Genomic DNA, 23935 nt, shown 5'->3' with positions numbered 1-23935 from the left:
CCCTCACCTGTGCGTGTTGTAATCTTGTTGCATGACCATTTCTAACTGTAATCTCTTGCATGTCAGTCTACAAACCACTTGAGGAAGAATCCTAATGACCATTTGAGGAAGAATTGTAAATCTTAGTCATTGCAAAAAGACCTTCCATTGATTTTTCTGTAAGATAAAGTGCCAGTTTCAAAATGTTCAGAATGTGTGTCAATAGCTTGAAAGTAAGTCCCTGAGACAAAAATTGGGGCTCTCTTTGGGCACAGCTGAATCACCAATGTTCTTACTAGCACAGAGGGCAATGGAGTGGGCAAAACCAGAGAGCAGTCATTGCATGGAGAGTGACTTGGAGCTGGACTCTGTGTTTCAGAAATGCTATATTTTGTTTATATTTTTATTTTAAAATATGCATAAGCATTATATAAAATAAATTTATGTAAGTAAGTCTAAAAGACATGTAATGCATTTTGAATGAGTTAAAATAATCATTCTAGTCAATTTGTCACCATTTAGCTGACAGTGATTTTCTTCTTTCTTGGTAGCACATAAAACAAAGGAGTATCTAACAATTGATGTCTCGTATCAGATGAAATAGTATATTATTCACAGTAAGCCTTACGAGGAATCATATTTATCAAAGAACATAGCAAGAAGAAACATTATCACCTATAATTTCAAAAAAGGATTGCTTTTGTTGGCCATGAGAAGGGTCATTTTAAAGTTCAAAATCAAAAGGAGAGGGAGTGGGTGGGAGAGTTAGTGAAGGGAAGAAGGAAGGAGAAAAGATCCCTGCAAATGGTAATGATTTTGAGCAGAATGACTCTGTGTTACCTGAACAAGACTCAAATTGGTCATCCCTAAATCATGATTTGGAAGTAAATATTAATGACCAAAATGTGTGTTTGCAGAGTGGGAGGATGGAAGTATTACTTCTAGTCTACTGTGTCTTTAAAAAAATTATGTATTTTATTATAGCTTAATGGAGTCTCACTTTATACACTACAATTGCTAATTAGAGGTAGTCCTTGAAGAGGCTAATGATTATCAGACTTAAATGGCAGAAGTTTGATTTTGTTATAGAAAATATTTTTCTTTCAATAAAAATATTTCCTCAAGATTATTTTAATTAACTGAATTATAACAATTCTTAGAAGTTATGACATAATACTTTCTTAACAGAAAACTTTTAATTTTTAATTTCATTGTCTTTACATGGATTAAATTGTAACAAATTTCCAGGTCATTTCCTATGTTATAATGAGGCTGATACATGAAAATTTAGAATAAATGGTAGATTTTAAAAATCTATTTTCTAATTTAAATTATTTGGAAATATTTATTTGAACCAAATACAGTAGAATGGATTTTGTTCATTTGGCTTCTACTTTAATCAGTAGTCAGATTTTTTTTTTTTTTTTTTTTGGTTAATGTGTATTATATTAATAAAGCCAAAATTATTTGGCAAGAACTCACACGTTCAACGTTTACCTGGTCAGGAATTTTAAAAGGGAAAATTATATGCCACAAGATGTCACTGTAATCTTTAAAAACTTATAAGGGTGGTAACCACTTTTATTTCAACATTTAAAGAAGTGGGGTGGAAAAAAATCCTCACGATAGGCACAAAAGTGGTTGGTAATATTAGTCTATCCAGATGTACACAAGCTATAAAAAATGCTCCTTAGAATGAACCTCTTGCATTCAGTGGCAACTTTTAGAGAGCAGAATATGAATCTTTTACTTTTCTGATGTAAATAATCTTTGTTTTTGTGACACAGTGCTATCTGGCCTATTTCTGATTAAGATTCGAAGTGGAATAATAATTTTGACTCATTGGAAATAAAACTCAAGGTTAAAGAACCAGTTTTTTGTAAACATTCTATAATGTCTTTGATGAACACGAAAGTTTCCATTGCCAGCCAGAAGGGAGATAAAATCGTGAGAAAACACACACACACACACACACACACACGCATACAGCTTGGGCTATCAAATAACAACAAAAAGAGGAAGAAGAAGGAAAAAATTATCTCTTGGTAATATACTCTGTGACATGTATCGTAAACAGGCTGTGTCTTTTTGTTGTTGTTGTTTTGTTCTTTTTTTGAGACGGAGTCTTGCTCTGTCACCCAGGGTGGAGTGCAGTGACACAATCTCAGCTCACTGCAACCTCCGCCTCCCGGGTTCAAGGGATTCTCCTGCCTCAGCTTCCCGAGTAGCTGGGATAACTAACGCCTGCCACCACGCCTAGCTAATTTTTGTGTTTTTTAGTAGAGGCGGGATTTCACCGTGTTGGCCAGGCTGGTCTTCAACTCCTGACCTCAAGTGATCCTCCTGTCTTTGCCTCCCAAAGTGCTGGGATTACAGGCGTGAGTCACTGCACTGTGCCCAGATTAAGTGTTCTTGTTAAGGACCATGTTGAAAGTCTTCTGATTCACATTTTATAGTCAAAGCACACAGATTAAAGGAGAATCTATAATCCTCTGTTTTGACTACAGTGATAAACTGGTGGGAAAGTGAGTTTATTTGGTTCTTCCGAGATCACTTGTACCACTATTAGAAGAGATAATAGCATACCATTTATTAAAGCTCTTCTATGTCTTTGAACATGTAAAATAATGTTATATTCACAATGTTCCTGGGTTTTAGTTACAAGGGGCTAGGTGGTTGGCACACATGGATTTGGAGGAAACTTACTTTTTTTAAGTTTTGTCTCATTTTTCAAATAGTAAGGGCTTAATGAAACATTTCCAAAAGCAAATCTTTTCGACTATGTACATGACAGCCTTTGCCACTAGTAACTTTAATGATCACTTTTCCTTTTACTGGACTTTTCCCCAAGCTTACTTGACTCTTACTCATTTGTCATGCATCGAAATACATGGATTAGATACAGATCTACTTACTTCTTGGAGTTCTTAGAATCTAGCTGAAGGAGGCAACTGTATTAGCAGGTAACATTAGGAGAGAAGCTAGAATTGGGTGTAGCCAGGACATTGAAATAGTGAATAACTCAGGAGGCTGGTTAAGGATGTCCAATTCTATACAAATCCCAAATAAGAGACAACAAAAATCTTCAGGCGATTGTGTTTTTTTATTTGTTATGCTCATTTATTTCCGTCTTTATTGGAGGAAAACCCGTCAAAACACACGATTTCAGTTTTCTTTTCAGTCTGACAAATTTACTTAATAAGACTAACCATTTCTAATTTGTACAACATTGCTAAAAAGAAAGAAATGTAAGAAATTGCTTACTTGAAGATAAAAACATTTCTAAAGAGATGTTTTCTAAAGTAATACTCATGTGGCTGCATAATTATATTGAATTCCACACTTGTTTGCTTCTGCACATAGCTATTTGCAAAAAGAAGCTTATCTATTGATCTACTAGTCTGTAACAAAGGAAAAGGTTTAATCAAAATTACTTTAATGGACAATAAAGATGCAGCAAAGCCTGTGAGCTTATCTTAGAGGCTAGAAGTTCTCTCCACATTAGTAGAGCATTGTGATATCCCCAAAACCTGGTCTCTGAAGTTAGGAAAATGATTTCTCACCTCTGGTGAGTCATATCTCTACCTGCCTGTGGGAAATCCCAGTGTAAGCATAAATGGTAGACTCCTTGGCCCTGACTTTCAGGCCTGGGTAAAGGCAATTTCTCCAGGTCTGGGACAGAAAAAGATTTTTAAGGTTGAACATGGATATTACTCCAGCATGACAGAGTCCCTGAGCAGTAGATTTATACCATGCACAGATGTATACACTGTTTTCGAGTACTGACATGGCTAGAGATAGGAACAAGCTTACAGGCCTTAGGCTCCCCTAACCTCAGGGAGACCTCACTCCATGAATGCTACCATGCCAGTAACCTTGGCAACCCCTATAAGAAAGGCAAGGGAGTCCTGCATCCACCCACCCACATCAGGTCTCATTTATGCCCTTTGCACTGCTTCTTTGCTGTTTGGGAAATAAACGCAAGTACTGGCACCCTAAATCATGTCCAAATCACTTCCACGCTTACCCTGCAACTCTGACCGGCTTCTTTACTCTGGCTTTGCACCTGCTATAGCTTTCTCTTAAAGTAAAAATTCCAGACTGCTCAAACAACATATTTTCTTCAGATAACTTTATTTCTTTAATTTAAAAATAATTAGTTTTTAAATAAAAAGGAACTTGACCGTTTATAGAATGGGGAAAAATAAGACTGGACCTTTGGCAAAAAAAAAAAAAAAAAGCTAAAATTTCACCAGCAGATTCCTTTTCTCCTGGGCACACAGTGGCTACATGTCCTAGCTTGCCTTGCTGTTGGATGCAGCTAAGGAACCAAAGTCTAGCCAAAGTTATGTGAGCAGACATATATATGTCACTTCTCTGTCCTCCAGCTCTTTCTCTCCCATCACCTGCTGGCTGGGTGCAGCATGTCCAGAGAGACGCCTGGGCCCTAGGATTTGGAAGAACCCCAAGAGGGAAGGAGTCTGACTCCGAGTGGCCACTTGCAGGAGAAATGCCCAGCAGAGCCATGGAACCAGGAATAGCTAGCTGGCCTGTGCATTAGCAAAACCTACAGCTTGTACAGTTAAGCCACTAAATTTGAGTCTGTTTATTATGTCAGTTAGCCTATTTTGACCTTTCCAAGCCTGCATATAACTAATTTATTCTCAGAAACATGGTTTATACCTTTTCACTGTTTTCTATCTTTCTTTTCCTTTACCTTTTACCAAATAGTATATGATGTAATACACTTTCCCAAGATAACAATGTGGTCTCCAATCAGTAATAAATATTTATTTTATTTATTTATTTATTTATTTATTTATTTTTGAGATAAGGTCTCACTTTGTTGCCCAGGCTGGAATACAGTCGTGTGATCATGGATCACTGCAGCCTCCACCTCTTGGGCTCAAGGGATCCTCCCACCTCAACCTTCTGAGTATCTCGGTCCACAGGCACATGCCACCACACTCAGCTAATAATTTTTTAGTAGAGACAGGGTCCCACTACATTGCCCAGGCTGGTCTCAAACTTCTAGGCTCAAGCCATCCTCCCACCTCGACCTTCCAAAGTTTTAGAATTACAGGTATGAGCCACTGCACCTGGCCCAAATTTACTTTAAATTAATGCTTGATCTTTATGAGGTTGCTCTCATTAAACATTGTTGAACAATGGGGAGTAAGTCCTAAAAAGGATTTTCAAGCCCTGGCATCTCAAGTAGCCCCTTGCATAGCCCCCATAGGTCAACTGGCAGGTATTGATTAGGTTTTTACCACCTCTCTGTTTCTGACTCTGAAAACCAAATACTTGAAACAACCTTTTGTTTCCTGGAGAAGTCTTCCCCATGATTTTGCATCCTTTGCCTAATTGCCTCTCTTTGAGGAGCTCTGAACTGCAGTGAAGAAGAGACCTGACTGACTGCCCTCCAACACCCTCAGGCTGAGGCTGCTAAAGATATTGAGGACATATAACCTTATCATCTCGTCCCAGGTCTGAGCTACTAAGAAAAGTAGCTAGGCTTATAATAGGATAGACTGTCAATGAATGTGTACTTATTCATTAATTCATTCACCATTTATTGAGTACCCAACAGGATCTGTGAAGGCATAGGAAAGCAACTGAGCCTAAGTCTCTACCTTGAGAGAATTTATACTCTAGTGGAAGGGAATGGGAGGGAGACACAGATGTGTCTGTAGGCAGTTAGGATCTTAATGCAAGTTGTGTGATGGAGGGATGCTAAAGGCAGGTATTTGACAAAATTAATTGAGCTGTGCAAATTGAGGGTTTCTGCATCTTATTGTATGCAATATAATACATTTTTAAAGTTCTGTTTAAAAAGAAACTCATTAAACTTATTTTTTTAAAAATAGCATTTATTAGCCAGGTGCAGTGAGTGGTGTGTGCCTATAGTCCCAGCTATTTGGAAGACTTAAGTGATAGATCACTTGAGCCCAGGAGTTCAAGTTCAATCTGGGCAACATAGCGAGACCCTTTCTCTGGAAAAAAAAAATGGCATTTTGTTAATAGCCTTTCTCTTCTTCTGTCACAGGAAACACTTTTCCTTTTCATAGTGCATTTATTTAAATATTTGTACCTGTTATTTCTGATTTTTAGTTTAGACCTCTATTTTCTTTTGGAAAGTCAAGATGTTTACAGATCCTTTACAAACTAACCTACTTTTAGGGTATTTTTGGCATTCTTATTTCACAAACATAACACAAATTAAAATAGCACTAAAATACTTTGAAAATATAAACCACCATGGAAGTTCTAAATTATATCAGTGCAGGTGAGGGATTAAAGTTAACAGTTTTGTGTACATTTTTCCTTCTGGCAGACAAACTGAGTTCAAGTTATTTATTATAAGAACTTAGTTCTGAAAATAAGTTTCAAATCAAACAGAACAGATAAAACTCCAAGACCCAAAATGTCAAAGAAAACCAAAGAAAAAAAACAATAGTCTAAAACAAAAACTACCTACCCCAAATACTATAATGGCAATGATGAAAACAGAACAATTTTAAATAAAAGTATAGAAAAATGACAAGCCATCAAATGTGATCCTTGAAATAAACATTTGGAAGTGGTTTTCAAAAAGAAGTAGTTCTAATTTTTAAGTATCAAAATTCTGACACACTCAGTAAATACTTAATATGATTTGGCTGTGTTGTGACTCAAAATCTCATCTTGAATTGTAATCCACATTACCCATAATCCCCATGTGTCAAGGGCAGGACCAGGTGGAGGTAATTGGATCATAATCCCCACATGTCAAGGGCAGGACCAGGTGGAGGTAATTGGATCATAATCCCCACGTGTCAAGAGTGGGAGCAGGTGGAGGTAATTGGATCATAATCCCCATGTGTCAAGGGTGGGAGCAGGTGGAGGTGATTGGATCATAGGGCAGTTTCCCCCATGCTATTCTCGTGATAGTGCATGTCTCACAGGATCTGATGGTTTCATAAGTGTCTGGCATTTCCCCTGCTTGCAATCACTCCTTCCTGCCACCCTGTAAAATAGATGCCTTGCTTCCCCTTTGCCTTCTCCCATGATTATAAGTTTCCTGAGGCCTCCTCAGCCATGCTGAAATGCGAGTCAATTAAGACTTTTTCCTTTATAAATTACCCAGTCTTGAGTACTTCTTTATAGCAGCATGAGAACAGACTAATACAATTCTATGAGTAACATATGCAGTAGTAATTTATCTGGTGTTATGACTGTCTATAAGACATTCCTTAATAGTTTTAAAAGTGGGAAGAAATATAATCAATGATTCCTTCAGCAGTGACTGTTCAGCTTCAGCCCTGACCAAGATAACATTTTATTGACTATGTTAAAGAAAGAATGGCTGAATAATCACTGTTAGTAATTGGCATAAGTCCCAGGTATGGCAATATAAATGCTACAGAAGCTTAACCTGTGTACATCTCAGCAACAGAATAGCTATCTCAGTGCACAGTATTTATACTTCTGACTAGCCCTTAGAGACCTCCTGTCTAATTTATTCTAAGGCAATACAGGTACAATTGCTTTCTGCTAGAGGTCCCTCCTTATTCCACAAATAATCATTTGTTTGCCCTTAATGAGAACCTAGTTCAACCTTCTATTTTATAATTGAGGAAACTGAGACCCAAAGAGATGTAGCTCTGGCCCAACTAACCATTGTCTCCATTTAAAAATGAGGAAACTGAAGCTCAAAGCAGTTGTATGTTGTGCTCAGGGTCACACAGTTAAAATTTAAGTCCTGGCCCTTCTTGAGAGCCAGTGTTCTTAATCACTACACTAAACTGCATGTTAGTTGTGGTGCCATAGAACACAGAGCTCAGTACTACCATGCATTGTCAGCACAGTTATTACTCAGTAATATCAGCACAATACTTTTAATGACAAAACCCGCAGTTACTTTTGCACCAAACTATTACAATTAATTTGTCATATTTTAGGCACTCAAAAATATTGCTGAGCAAATCACTGAATGAAAACTAAATGCATGGAACATAATCCTTACAAATTGATCTGCAAACAATTTTCACCACCACATTTAAAAGAATGGCTCCCACCATACAGTAGTGAGACCTCAGTTTCACTTCCTTTCCAAATGACCTCACTATATAAATCACTTTTTTAACAGGAAATAAAATATGACAGTTATGAGGAGAAATGTACATTACCTACAAAAAGGTCGTAACTTGAAAACAGAACTTGGCTGAATTACATATGTGTGTATATTGAAAAAAATCAGAATAAGTATAAACAGAAAATAACCAGTGATGAACAAAAACTATAACATTTTAAAAGAATCAATATATAACAATCAATATATATCAACTTTTTGAAATTTCTAGTAAAAGGATGATATATATGATCTGTATATACACATATGTTGTATATATATTTCCCTAAATGAGGGTTGATTTATAAGCCATTATATTGCTATCTGGTACTTCTTTATTAAGGTCTTAATGTCATCTAGCAGGTATTGAGTAAAGGGGTCAGCAAGGCAGACAAGAATCTATTGTAATTTACCAAAACCAAGTCTCAGATTTTCTAGGATAATACCCATTTAAAGAATGTATTCTGCACAAAATTTTCATCATAAAACACTCTGAAATTTCATTATGAAACATTCTGAAATGTCCACATTTGACACCAATATGCCCTCTCCCAGACTTTCTCTCAAAGCCAAAAATCAATACATTCAACATCAATTTATTCAACAAATATTTACTGGCTGTTCATTATTTGCTGGACCCCTGGGATAGAGGGATGAGCATGAGTCCCAACTTTGGGTTCAAGAAGATAAGTAACTTTATGTCAACTTAATGGTGAATTGCACATTAATATTCAGTTGACCTTTAAACAAAGCTAAAACTGTCTCTTTTTGCTGGATATGTGATTACCTAGGAAACTTCCATTACAAACAGGTCAAACTAGGTTTTCGTTTTTTCTTTTAAATTCTTTTTAGTCTTTTATACAGTAAAGGGTTTTTAAAAATGAGAGAGTAAAGAATTTTAAGTTACAAGTTATAAACAGAGTTTATGTCTATATGAAAAGAACTTATCCACAAATATTTGCATTTTAATGGCAAAGTCAGGTAATTCTTATATGCTACTGTAGTCAAATATATTATTTGAATCCCATCATTTAATATTTTTCATCACCAACCCAATAATGTTTGTAATTTTTTAAAAGTAATATTGACTCACTGTATAAAATATGAACTAAACGTCCATCAAAACAGAGATGAATGAATAAATTATCACAGATTTGCACAACAGAACACTGTATTAGTTAAAAAGAATAAATTAAAGTTTCAGGGATTAATGTGAATAAAATCTCAAAAATAGTACTGAGCAAAAAATAAAAAAAAATATGTATATACATAGGTTTTAAAAATACTTTTACTATTTATACATTATTTCTATCTTAGTTGTTGCTGCCATAACAAAGTACCATAGATTAGGTGGTGTGTGTATATCTATCTATCTATCTATCTATCTATCTATCTATCTATCTATCTATCATCTATCCATCTATATCTATCTATCTATCTATCTATCTATCTATCTATCTTAGTGTGTGTGATATCATTTTAATAAAAGTACTTTTATGGACTGTTTGTGTTCCTCTGCCCACTCCTATGTTTAAATCTTAACTCTGAGTGTGATGATATTAAAAGGTGAGGCCTTTGGGAGGTGATTAGATCATGAAGAGGAAACCCTCATTAATAGGATTAATGTCCTTATAAAAGGAGCCCCAGCGAGCTTCCTTTCTTTCTACCACATGAAGATACAACAAGAATATGGAAGTCTGCGACCTGGAAAGAGGGCCCTCACCAGAAGCAAGTATTCTCATCTTGGACTTCTATCCTCCAAAGCTGTGAGAAATAAATTCTTGCTGTTTATAAGCCACCTAATCTATGGTGCTTTGTTGACTAAGAAAGAAATAATGTGTAAATAGTAGAAGTATTTTTAAAACTGTGTGGATTGATTTAAAAAAAATACAGGAGAGTGAAGATGGAGAAAAAAGACTAGACATGGAATCAAGAAAGGGTATTCAAGGGAGGAAGATGTCAAATGTGTCTGTCTTGCAATCCAACTATTATCTCCAGGCAGAAAATAGAGGTGATTCTAGTATTCACCTGCTTTGTTTGTCTTTTCCAAAGAATCACAGTGCTAACTATCTTAGTCCAATGTCAGAAAATGATTGTTTCCTAAAATTTAACATTTTTTAAGTTAAGGTAAGAAAGAAATGAGTGATTCTCTTCCTTATGAAGTGCAAATCTTACTGTACTCTTTCAATTTTGAAAAATAACCAATAAAAAAGGAAAAAGAAAAATCTTGAAATTAACATGGTAAATATTGTTGATATTGGGCGCTGTTGAAGTTTTCCGTTCTGGGATATTTCTCATATTATACTTCATATGTTTCTATATTTTTGAATTATTTCACAATTTTAAAAGTACATTTTTAAAAGTAGAAATGAGAAAAAAATTCAAAATTCTGAAAAGCCAAAAGGAGAAAAAATTATCATTATTTTGCTACTCAGAAATAACAACTTCTATTTTTTTGTGTGTATTTTACAGTTATATGGGGGAAAATGAGATACTTCCTCTTACCATATTTAAAAATTATACTCTAAAAATATTTTCATAATATTAACCATTTATCTTCACATATTTCCCAAATGAAATTTCATTGTACATCTGTAACATGTTTTATTCAATCAATACTTCTTTCCTAGAATTTCTTGAAATATAGTCTATAAAGTAAACTTTCTGGGTCAAAAACTTTATATAGTTTTTTAGGTTTAAAGTATGTTTTGAAATTGCCAAATTTCAAATAACATAATCCAAAAAGATTATATTAAATTCTACCAGCAGAATATGAGAGACTCCATGCTTCAGAGTAGCATCTATTATTTTAAAAAAAAAAACCTTGCTAGTTATATGAAATAGATTTTACTCGTTTCATTTTTGGAAATTTCTCTTTCATGCCTTCCCCTGTATCTTAACTAGCTCTTTATCTTTTTTCCTATAGTTCTTTAAGATTTTTATATTAAGTATATTAGCCTTTTCTTATGCGTTGTGAAAATTTCTTCTGGGTTCTGGTTTGCCTTTAAATTTAGTTTAGGATGTTTTTAATGTCCTGAATTAAAAAAAAAAAATTAAATCTATCAATATTTTTCTTTATGTTTTCTGCTTATATGTATAATCACTTATACATTCTTTAGCATTTCTGTTTCATTTTGCATTTGGATATTCAGCCCATATGGAGTTTATTTTAGTATATTTGGACATATGGTTCTAGAAATCTAATTCCATTTTTACTATGAATTATTACAAATAGTTGATCAGCTGTTTCAAAGGCATTTATTGAATAATCCAGAGAGCCTATTACATTAATTTTTTTTCAATATTTAACTTTAAAAATATTTAAGAGTGACACATGATAATTGTATATATTTACAGAGTATAACATGTTTTGGTACATGTATTCATTGTGTAATAATCAAAACAGGGTAATTAACATACCTATCATCTTAAACATTTATTATTTCTTTGTCATGAGAATATTATAAAACCTCTCTTCTAGACTGGGCACGGTGGCTCATGCCTGTAACTCCAGCACTTTGGGAGGTCAAGGCAGAGTCACTTGAGGACAGGAGTTCAAGACCAGCAGGCAAGGAGTTTGAGACCAGTCTGGTCAACAAAGTAAGACCTTGTCTCTAAAAAAAAAAAGTCTGGGCATGGTGGCACATGCCTGTAGTCCCTGTTACTGCTACTCCAGAGGTGGAGGCAGGAGGACTGCTAGAGCCCAGGAGTTCGAGGTTGCAGTGAGCTATGATCACACCACTGCACTCCAGTCTGGACAACAGAGCGAGATGCTGTCTCCCAAAAAACAGACAAACAAACAAGCAAAACAAACATACAAAAACAAAACTTCTTGTAACTATTTTGAAATATACAATATGTTATTATTAACTATAAGTCATTCTACTATTCAATAAATAAAACAGAACTTATTTTGATCTGACTGAGGCTTCAAACCCTTTGACCAGTTTTTCACCATCTCCCCTCTCCTAACCCTCCACATCCTCTGGTAACCACTATTCTACTCTCTACTTTTATGAGAACACCTTTTTATCTTCCACTTGTGAATGTGATCATAGGGTATTTGCTTGGCTTATTTTACTTTACTTAATATCCTCCAGGTTTATTCACTTTGTCACAAATGACAGGATTTCTTTCTTTTTTTGTAGCTGAATAGCATTCCATTTTGTATTATGCCACCTTTTCTTTCTTCATCTGTTGATAAATGTTTAGGTTGATTCCCTATCTTGGCTATTGTGAATAGTGCTGCAATAAACAGAGGCAGATATCCCTTGAATATACATCCCCACCCACCCCCGCTTTGGATATATACCCAAAGGAATGCTGGGATAGCCGGATCACATGGTTGTACTAGTTTTAATTTTTAAAAGAAAACATCATACTGTTCTTTTTCTTTTTTCTTTTTCTTTTTTTTTTTTTTTTTTTTTAATACTGAGCCTCAGCTCTGTTCCCCAGGCTGGAGTGCAGTGGCGCCATTTCGGCTCACTGCAAGCTCCGCCTCCTGGGTTCACGCCATTCTCCTGCCTCAGCCTCCCAAGTAGCTGGGAGTACAGGCGCCCGCCACCACGCCCAGCTAATTTTTTGTTTTTGGTGTTTTTAGTAGAGACGGGGTTTCACCGTGTTAGCCAAGATAGTCTCAATTTACTGACCTCGTGATCCGCCTGCCTCAGCCTCCCAAAGTGCTGGGACCACAGGCGTGAGCCGCCATGCCTGGCTCATACTGTTTTTTCATGATGGATGTACTAATTTACATTCCCACCAGCAGTGTGTTCTCTTTCTTCCAGAACCTAATCAACACTCGTTATCATTTGAGTTTTTGATAGTAACCATTCTGACTGGAGTGAGGTGGTATCTCATTGTAATTTTGATTTGAATTTTCCTGATGATTAGTGATGTCGAGCATTTTTTTCATAGATCTCTTGGTCATTTGTCTGTCTTCTTTTAAGAAATGTGCATTCAGGTCTTTCGCGCATTTTTTAATTGGGTTGTTTTTTGTTGTTATACAGTAGTTTTAGTTTCTTATATATATTGGATATTGTTTATAAATGTTCTATTCTCTTTCCAAATTCAAATAAAAGAATTTATTTTTCCACAAAAATATATTTCTAGTACATTTTAAACAGATTTTAAGAATAAGTTTTGCTAGCATTTACGTTGTATTAAAAATTTCAATGCAATCTAATATGAGCTGTTGATTTTTCTTATTTTTACTGCTCTTAAAATCCTAATCTACTTAAGCCTAGTGAAGAAAAGCATACTGGGACATGATATATTAATTCCTGTCATTTAAAATTATTTTACTCACAATTCCAGGAATTTGAATTTATAAGCAAAATAATTACATGATACCATGCACAAGGACTTAGCCAATTCTCACTCTTCACTGGCTAAAATCTTAATAGGAAACCATGAGGCTGGAATGTATTATTTTTGACTTAAACTTCTGCATGTTATCATCCAAGTTATTAAAATGTCAGTTTTATGTCTACATGTCTTGTTCCTCCTTGAGTCAGTGAAAATGAATAAAAATTCAACATGATCATAACTTATTCTTATCTTCTTGCTCACCTATGTACAATGAGTACTTGCATTTCTTATATTTCCCCTTCTCAAATTACATGAAAAAAACAGTTACTGCCATAGGAGAAAGAATGTATATAAGGTATACTTTATTAGATAAGCCTCCTTGAGTCTTAAGATTTTCATCTGTTGTATTATTTAATTAATTGAGCTGTAAATACATACAATGTGAAGCTGATAGAAATTTATGGGTGATTTCATTTGATTTTCCCCAAAGAACATGTTTCAGCCCCTATCTTTTTAAGTCTCTAGAAAGTTCAACAGCAACTTCACATTATAGGAATTTCAATATGCACAAACATAGAGAGAATAGTAGTAATGAACTACCATGTGTCCATTACTAAATTTCACTTAACAATAACTATCCACATTTTACTGCTTTTGTCTCAGTAGCCTTTGATATGGTGGTATCTCTGTCCTTTTCTTCTGCTAACACATTCCCCTTCCTATTTTGCTTACTACCCTCTGTCTGCTTCTTCATGAGCTCCTTCTTTTGTCTTTAAATTGTCGTTTTCCCCTTGAACTCAACCACTGCCATGGCTTTTTCTATCATCTTTGGCCAATTCCTAATTCTCGTGTACTGCTCAGATAGCTTTTCTGAGGAATATCAATACGACCAAACAAGAATACATTATTTTTCATATTCTCTTCAACCCAACTCTGCTTTCAGTATATCAAGAAATGGTCTATCATTCAATTTTTTATGGAGAATTAGACATATGGTCCTTGATGGTCCTGTATTTCACAATAAATCATCAAGTTAGTCAATTTAGTCTTAGTGTCCTTAACCCTTTTATAATGTGCCTATGTCCTTCCATCTGTATTGTCAAACTCTAGATCAGCATTGTCCAATAAATATAATGCAATCTATACATGAGAGTAGCACATATAATCTTAAAGTTTCCAAAAATTACATTTTAAAAAGTAAAAAAAGGTAAAATCAAATTTAATAAGGTATCTTATTAAGATATCAGTATATCCAAAATATTGTCATTTTAACATGTCATCAATGAAAAAAGTTAGTAATTAGATATTTTACTTTATTCTTACTAAATCTTTGGAATCTGGTACGTATTTTATACTTAAAGCACAACTTTATTTGGACAGGACACATTTTAAGGACTCAATAGCCACAGGTAGCTTGTGTCTACCATGTTGGACAGAGCAGCTCTAGTCCAAGTTGCAACCACTTCTTGTCGTTGTGTCTGTTAATGGGTTTCACACATCCCCACCTGGTCCAGTTTCAATTCATTCTTCCCAAGCAGCTAGAGTAATTTTTTTTCAATCCCAATGTGCTCTAATGACTACCAGCTAAAATCTTTCAGTGATTTTTCACTTTTCTCTTTGACTAAAGTCTGTACATAACCTGTAACACCTTTTGTGATCTGATTGCACTTTCTCTCTCCAATTTGCATAATACCCAAGGCTTATTCTCATCTCACAACTTTTGTACAAGCTTAAAATATTTTTGTTCCTATCCATCTTTATTCTTAGCTTAAGTACCACTTAAATGTTTCCTTGAGATCCATTTCCACTCTTCTATCCCAGAGCGGGTCACGATTCCAGCTACTTAGTATTACTGCATAGACTGCTTTTTCTTCATAGGAGAAATTATTTGAGTTATTAATTATTTAATGTGGGCCTACCATTCCAGGCTATTAGTCACTCTTGTTCATCGACACAAAGAACCGTGTTTGATACTAAATATTTACTGAATGTATGAATTTGATCCTCTCAACATTATTCACATGAGAAAAAGCCAAGGTTACCAAGATAGGCATAGACCAATCGTGAGTCATGGGCCTGGGCTAGGCAAGGGACTCTATCTTTGAGCACAAAGCTACCTCATTCTTCCACAAAATTAATGTTGTGTTAGCAAGAAACACAGGGAAGAGGTGGCTATTGTGTAGGCCACTAACACTATCTACCAGAATTTCCAATTTATCATTGTGATAGACTGCTTATCTACTTTGACTTACATCAACCCCAAGAAAAGCAAGGCAGAGCCATCTGGAGATACTCTTGTGGATGAAGGAGTTTTGTTTTTAACTATAAAAGTAAAGGAGAGGAAACATTATTAACCAGGATTCACAAACACTCCTGTATCAACTCATCTGGCTTTCCCGACAATTCTGACAACCTCACTATGTTGGTGTTACTATCATCAGCCATAATTGACAAATGAGAAATCACGAATCAGAAAGGTTAAGTGATTTTGTCCAAAGGCAATTGTATGTTAGGATTTGCAAAAGGACATATGTGTTCTGATTTCCAAATCTAAACTCTTTTCCCTTCACGAGTGGTACGTAAGAGTATCGGCATCACCTGGGAGCTTGTTAGAGAAAAGCAAATTCTCAGGGGCCACCTCAGACTTAATAAATTAGACTCTCTGGGAGTTTGTCCGGTAACCTGTGTTTAACAAGCCCTCTAGGTGATTCTTTTGCACACTAAAGATTGAGAACTGCTGCATTACACACTACTACCCACACTCCTTTCTGCTAAATTGATCACATTTTTTTTTTTTTTTTTTTTTTTTCTGGTTGTTACATGGTTCAGCAGAAAAAGCAAAATACTGCATTTTGCTGAAGTTCAACTCAGGAGTCCCTTTTGGCCATTCGGGAGCATCATAAAAGGTCAAAGTTGTCTTTCCCTTACTTCCAGATTCAAAGGACCCTTGAATTTTGGGATCCATGCATTGGGCCCCATTTTCAAGGTTACATTCTTGAATCAAATGAGCCAGTTATTCCTATATACAGCCTGAGTACACAAAGGGAGATAGGGTGAATCTGCAACTCATAGAATTTATTTTTATATACTTAATAATGAGTCAAACTGTACTCTCTCCTCTGCCAAAATGAGAGCCCTTTGCTCTCTATTTCTCGTACACTTCTGTGATCCAAACGTTTTACCACAAAACCTTCAGTATTTTCTCCTTTCTGAAAAAATAAACAAACAATTTCAGTGACTAATAAACATCTCTGACAAAGATGCTCTAATTTTAGCATATAATCTATTTGTCTTCTTTCAAATTTGATTCTGTCATTTACTATGTTTTCAGTATTACAGTAATTCTAACCCATAAATAATGGGTCTATCCCTGCATACTGTCTATTTTCCACATTTCTGCCCTCTTTGTGAGAGTGAAAAAATTAATAGACCCAGGGTTCATTTCAGGCCCAATTTCAGGCTAATACATCAGCAAAGTCTGTCTCTCCCAGTTTTGGGAACCTGGCATTCTCAGTCAGTAACCACCTGGATAACTACAGATTTTTGCTGCTTCTTGGTTTTCTCAGGGTTCTATAGTCACACTTTATTGTTGTCCCCCAGGAGCAAATCTTACATTGGACATATTCTTTCCTATTAAAATTTGCTTGCACACAAGGAGAAAGCATTGTGCTGACTTTGAAGTCAGTCCAAACTCTATGGCTGATGACCTGAGCAAGCTGCTTACTTCTCTGTTCAGTTCCCCATCTATAAAATAATTCAGTGATTCTCAAAATCTGGGGTACATTAGCATTATTACCTGGAGGTCATGTAAAGAGAGAAAGCAGGCCAAGTACAGTGGCTCATGCCTGTAATCCCAGCACTTTGGGAGGCTGAGGTGGGCAGATCACAAGGTCAGGAGTTTGAGACCAGCCTGGACAATATGGTGAAACCCCGTCTCTACTAAAACTACAAAAATTAGCTGGGCATGGTGGCAGGTGCCTGTAATTCCAGCTACCTGGGAGGCTGAGGTAGGAGAATCGCTTGAACCTGGGAGGCGGTGGTTGCAGTGAGCCAAGATCATGCCGCTACACTCCAGCCTGGGTGACAGAGCAAGACTCTGTCTCAATAAATAAATAAATAAATAAATAAATAAATAAATAAATAAATAAATAAAAGCAGACTGCTGGGCCCTCCACAGAACTTCTGATTCAATGGGTCTATGACATAGCCCAATAATTTGCATTTCTAAAAAGGTCTCAGGTGATGGCAGATGCTGCTTGTTTAGAGATCACACATTGAGACTCACTGGCATAATGTTATTAGGATTAGAAACACTACCTGCAACGTTCCCAATTCAAAGTATCCACCTAATAAATATTAGTCCTCTGCTTTCCCTTCTATTCCACGTCTCCTCAAAGGAAAGGAAATACATGACAAAAATAAGTTGATGACATTGGATTTAAATGTAACTAAGCTAAATGTAATTATTGTTGGACAAGCCTTTCTGGAAGTTAACCAGAAAAATTTTCTGAAGCAGTAAATGAAAGGAAATATTTTAGATAAATGAACATTTAGAAGCTAATGATTGGTACTAGTAAAGGCATCAGGCAAAGGGAAGGCCAATATACTGTTAGTAGAAAAATAAACATATACATAATTTTGGAGAGCAATTTGGTAGTAACCACCAAAATGTGACCCAGCAATTTCACTTCTAGAACTATATTTTTGAGAAATAAACACAAATAAACAGGGATATAGTGCAACATATTTGCATAGCAGCTCCTAAACTCAAGAATGCAAGAAATGTAATATTTTTTTCATAAGCCAGCTTGATTTACGTTTCAAGCCCATTGCACCAGGTGGTAAAAATAAATCTCATTTATTTCAGGATTCATTCCCTGATATTTTTCTGCAGTTGCATGTGAAAACCAGGAGGCACATACAGAGCAAAGGGGTGTGTGTGCGTCTGTAGAGTATTTGGCCTTATGTCTAATCCATTCATGCTGTCATCTGCTGACTTGGCCATCATTTGGTTGGTACTTGATAGATTTTATATGCAGATTGCTGCTGCCTCATTGCATGATTTTCTCCTCACAGTCCCATCCTGTCTGCTTCATCCTCATCACCTGCTGCTTCTATTGCCCCCACACTATCGTGGGCTGCCAGATACTACGGGAGGCTGAGACTCTGATTCCTTTGATACTTTCACATGCTTAGGATGATTCTGCTGTTTCCATGTCTTGTAAATTCTGAGGTTGTGTGGAACTCTAATCAACTACGTATTTATTTATTTTAGTCCTACGAATAGAGCAGATCAATAAAGTTCAACTACTAGTTTTGAAAGTGTCACAGATTTCCATTTGGAACATTGTGTTACTTTAGTTTTTATCTGATACTGAAGAAAAGAAAATAACCATTTTGATGGCAAAAAAAAATCTTGTTTTCAAGACAAGTCCCAGATGTAAGTTACTTCTTAATCAGTGACTCAGTGATTATAACTTAGCAACATGCAAGTCTGTGTTAGCTATATATAGCGCTATTTTTGTATGCATTAAAATGAGCCTCTGATGGTCAAAATAGTTTTTTTAATTTTCAAAATGATAGCAGCTGTTTATCCTTAATTTTGAGAATAATTTGGGGAGCTGTGTACTTTCCTTTTTGCCCAAAAAACAGAAATGACTTCATTGTTTAGATACAGGAAGAAATATGTTAAATCATCTAACCAATGCTGCTTGGAATAGGCTTCTTTAAAACATATTTTGATTGTGTAACTGTTCTGAACTAAACTTGGCTTGCTAAGTCTCTGGATGTTATATAACCTCAGAGAAAATACAAAAATAAGAAATAAAGACAGAATTAAACAAACGACAATGAAGTTGAGGCATTTCAGTGTTCATTTCTTAAGAACCCATAATGTACCAGGTGTTGTGAATACAAAGGTAGATGGAGCACAGCTCCTGTTGTTGAGATCTCCAGCTAGGTAGGGAGATAATCAAATAATAGTGGCAACAGTAAACACAAAGTGCAGAGCCAGAGAGCATTTATTCTACCCGAAGAAAGGCTTCATGGTGGAGGTAACATTTAATCTGTGGTGAAAGAAGAAAAGAAGCATATTCAAGATTAAAGGACAGAATTTATCAAGAGATCCTGTTCATTAGACTATAAGCTTGGTGATAGGAGGAAGAATGTCTGATTGACCTTCTATGCACTTAATGCCTAGAAGAATGCCTGATATATAAGATGTAATAAATATGTATTTGCTGAATGAGTGGAAGCATGATTTCAGGCAAAAGTGAGTGGTTCAAGGTTATTGTATCTGATGAAACACAGAGAGTGGGATTAACAGACGAGAAAAGCTAGAAAGGTATGCAAGGACCAAATGCCATGACTATTACCTTCTGAGAAGTTAGGATTTTGTTTTGCAGGCAATGGCATGCCATTAACAGCATTTGAGTAGGGCAGACACCCAGGTGAGGATTTAGTAAAATGTTGAGTGGATCTTTCCAAGTGCTTGGAACTAGGGTTTATAGGTAAGGACCAATGATAAGTACCTCACATTATAAAGAAAACACTCAATTATCAGGTCACAGGCTTTATCTTCACTTCCTCTGGACTTCCCCTGCCGCCCCCAACACACACACACGCGCGCGTGCACACACACACACAAGAAACCCTGTGGAAGTATGGCATTCTTGGTGAGGTGAAATGTTCCTCCTTTAGCCAGGATGCCTGAACAACCCTGCAGCCTCTGCTCCCTAGTCTCAATACCCCTTCACAGGGAGCCATGGGAGTCAAAGTGGTCCTCTTCTTTTTTCCCTGAGGGCCACAAAACTTGGTGTGATGATCCCTCCCCCTCCCTTTGGCTTTTATTCACAGGCAAATTACTGAACAGACCCTTTTGCTAGGCAAACTGTTATAGCAAACCACCTGCCTTCATACATCGCTAGACTAGAAGAAAGGACCAGTCTCCAAGTTCCAGTTCAATAGCCACCTACAAGGTACACCCATCAAGCATTCCCAGTGATTCACTCATCACACTCTCCACTGCAATTTCATGCAGTGTGATCCCCAGATTTTGCAGCTGATCAAGCATTCAGCCAGGGATGGAACCAAAATATATAGCTTCACCTCTTGCAGGAGTCCTCAAGCTCTTGTTCCTGATCCCTAACCTTCAGGCCTCATCACTGGGAATGGTGGTGGATAGAATGTGAACACAGACAGGTGAGCAGGAAAGCCTCCCTCCACAAACATTGTCCAGAAAAGTTATTGTTTTGTTGAATTTGGGATTGTAGATGATATAGCTCCTTACCTCTTAGTTTACAGTTGGTAACCAAATCGCTGGCTGCTCTCATTGGAATGTGGAGCCAATGAGCACTTCTTGTCCTCATCTAGAGATCTGAGAAGCCAACTTTAGGGCAACAGGAAAAATTTCTCTCAACATTCAATATTGGTTTCCAATAGAAATAGAATGTGAGCCATATTATGCAATTCCGGTTTTTTTAGTAGCCACATTAAATAAGGTAAAATGAAACATGTAGGATTAATTTTAAAATATGCTTCAACCCAAGGTAGCCAACTACATTTTAATTAGTGATCAACATAAACATTATAAATGAGATAATTGCATTCTCTTCTGACACTAAGTCTTCAAAATCTAGTGTATATTCTATACTTACAGCACATCTCAATTTGGACTAGCCTCATTTTAAGTGACTAATAGATTTTTTTTGGATAATACAGATGTAGATTAACTTGTGACCAAAGCTAGCAATCGTTCCTTATTGATCACAGGGTAAGTTCAAATTCTTATTACAAATATATTTGTTTTTAGGGAGTTGTCTTCAAGAGTAGTGGGGAGGTCACCTGATGCAGGTCTCTTCTCACCATAGAAGACCACCCTATTCAACAGTCTTAATTTCTAATAGATTATTTAGAAACTTAATTTTTTTAAAACTCTGAAAGGAATATTTTTTCCTGACTCAGGTCACTGCCTTAATTAAAAACAGCTGAACTTCTAGAATAACTTTTCTTTGAACTTTGCATCACAGCTTTTAAAAACTGATGAATTTTTTCCTCTTAAAGCACAAATTAAACTTTCCTTCCACAAAGGCAATTCAGTACAGCACTTTGCAGATGGATGGGTCTACTTCAATGGCCTGGTAACTGAACACAGGCTGGATGTGCCCCATCAGCTCTGTCTCAGATTTATTCCTTCAGACTGAGCAAGAAAGAATCAAGATAGAAAAGATAGAGTAAAATAGTGGTCATTATTTTTTAAATTTTATTTTTTATTTTTTTGGTTTGGCAAGTTGCCTCATTCCACACAGACTTTATGAGGTGCTTATGTCTTATTTTTTTAAGGTGAGAACTGTGATCTAATCTGTATTCTATAGGTTACTTAGCACATTGAGAATGCCCAATAAATATTAAACAGGAAGAGTTTATTGAACCCCTAAACACCATACACTTCCTGGTTCATCTATTGTACCAACTTCCGGTGCAGAACCATCATGAATAGATGAGTGGCTGGAAGATTAATGAGTGAATTTATTTGATAGTACACTGACAAAGTATTGGTACTTATAATTAAATAATATTTCCTGGTCTTCTCCTATGAATCCAAGGAAAATAGTCTCACATTAGTAACAATTCTAAGTTTAAACAAATACATAGTAGCCCTTTGTCTCTGGAAGTTTAAAGCAGAGGTTAAAGTCCAGTAGCCCCTATTATCATCAATCCATAAAAGTAGAACCCCTAAAATAACCTGCTAGCACCTCAAAATCAAAAAACTTTAATAATACCAGAATATACAATAGTTAAAATATTAACTCTGAATTATTCAAAATTGAATTATATTCAATATTATTTTAGTGCTAACTAGGTTTTATTTCTTCAAAGCTATTCATTAATCAGATTCAATCATTTAAAAAGCAACTGAGTATAGCACAGAGCACCTACTATGTTCCAGGCATGGTTCTAGGCTCTGGAAAACCGAAAAATTCCAGCTTTAATGGAGCCTACATTCTATTGGAGTATTTATTTCAATAGCTACTCAATCAAAATATTTAAAACATTTAATTTAATCAAATATTTTACTTTAATTCAAGCATTTATTGCTTGTAATTCCATTTCTTTTTGATAGAAAATCCACAAGGTAGGTGTCAGAACTATGGCACCAATCAAGGTCTTTTGATTATGAAATTTATATTCTTTTCATAGCAGTGTGGCTAGTATTTGTCTTTCAATTCAATTTGTTCAGCATTGGTTTAGGAGAGCCACAAGATCCCTTCTAGCTCTAAGACTTTCTTTTTTCTGATTTTGTAATAAAATGTTCTAATCCGAAGATAACCTCCAGAAAATTGAGTCTCAATTATGAAATGAAGATAATAAGGCTAAAGATAGTACTGACAATGTAACTCTTTCCTAAAGAGTTCTACAAGGAAGGTTTATGAAAACCTTCAGAATAAAAATGCAGAATAATCATATCCTTATAGATTGTATTAAGATGACAGAAATTGTATGGTGAATTGGAACTCTTCTATTTTATATTCAAATATATTAACTGCCATTCTTTCAGACTTGCTCTGAAATGTGTTTCTGAGGGATAATTAAGAGCTTCTTGTTAGAGGGTAGAACAGTGGTTATCAGTGGCTGAGGGTGGGTGTTGAGGATATATTGGTTGAAGGAGAACAAACTTCAGTTAGATAGGAAGAATAGGCATGGAGATTATAGTCAATAAGAATGTGTTGTAGTTTTGAAAATTCCTGAGAGTGGATTTTAAATGTTCTTACCACAAAAAAGAGAAGTATGTAAAGTAATGCCTATGTTAACGAGCTCTATTTAGCCATTCCACAATGTATACCTATTTCAAAACAACATGTGCATGATAAATACATGCATTTTTTGTCAATTAAAATAAATAAAAAATAAACTTAAAAAGTAGCTGCTTGTTTTCTTATAAGTTACATACTATATATCTATATTATAAAAGCATTCTAACCTCATCAAATAATGTGGTCTTCTCCTTTCCCCTGGAAGCCTCTCACAGCTAAATTGCTTCATATGTCTCTTGAATGCATACTACTAATATATTTACTTTTTAAAATGTTGACTAAAGGCATGGTAAAGAGGGCAGGTAATGTGGGAGACAGGAAAGGGTCTAGGCGAGACAATCCCTTGAATAATCAGAAGCCATCCATTATTTAGAAAATTACTTGTTTTAAAATTCTAAAAGAAATTCTATTGTTCCAGCTCCCTGCCCCATTTAAATAAAGGCTAGCTTCTAGAATTAATTTATCTTTGAAATTTGCATCACAACTTTTTAAAAATTATTTAAATCTATTATCTCTTAAATCACCAATCAAGTTAGCTGTCTACTGAGGCAAGTCAAGTCAGCCCACTTGTAGATGAAAGTGAATATTCTCCACAACACAACATTCAGAGCTCCTAGACCATCTTCTCATTTGCACTCTACCTTTATAATTGCTTCCTAAATGCTGGCTTTTTCAGGAAGCTGCTGGTGCCTCAGAATCAAAATGATACCTACCAGTTCCCTTTCTG

The 23935-nt window shown here is 35.7% G+C and overlaps 1 protein-coding gene across 1 annotated transcript in view; it reads left to right on the top strand.

The window, feature by feature from the left end:
* SERPINI1 (serpin family I member 1) overlaps positions 1-23935 on the top strand; it is a 158278-nt gene that overhangs the window by 97871 nt on the left and 36472 nt on the right. The window lies entirely within an intron of this gene.

Source organism: Papio anubis, chromosome 2 (genome assembly GCF_008728515.1).
Source record: "Papio anubis isolate 15944 chromosome 2, Panubis1.0, whole genome shotgun sequence".
Taxonomy (NCBI): domain Eukaryota; kingdom Metazoa; phylum Chordata; class Mammalia; order Primates; family Cercopithecidae; genus Papio; species Papio anubis.
Note: the sequence above shows the minus strand (reverse complement) of the source record. Positions and strands in the feature narration are given on the sequence as shown.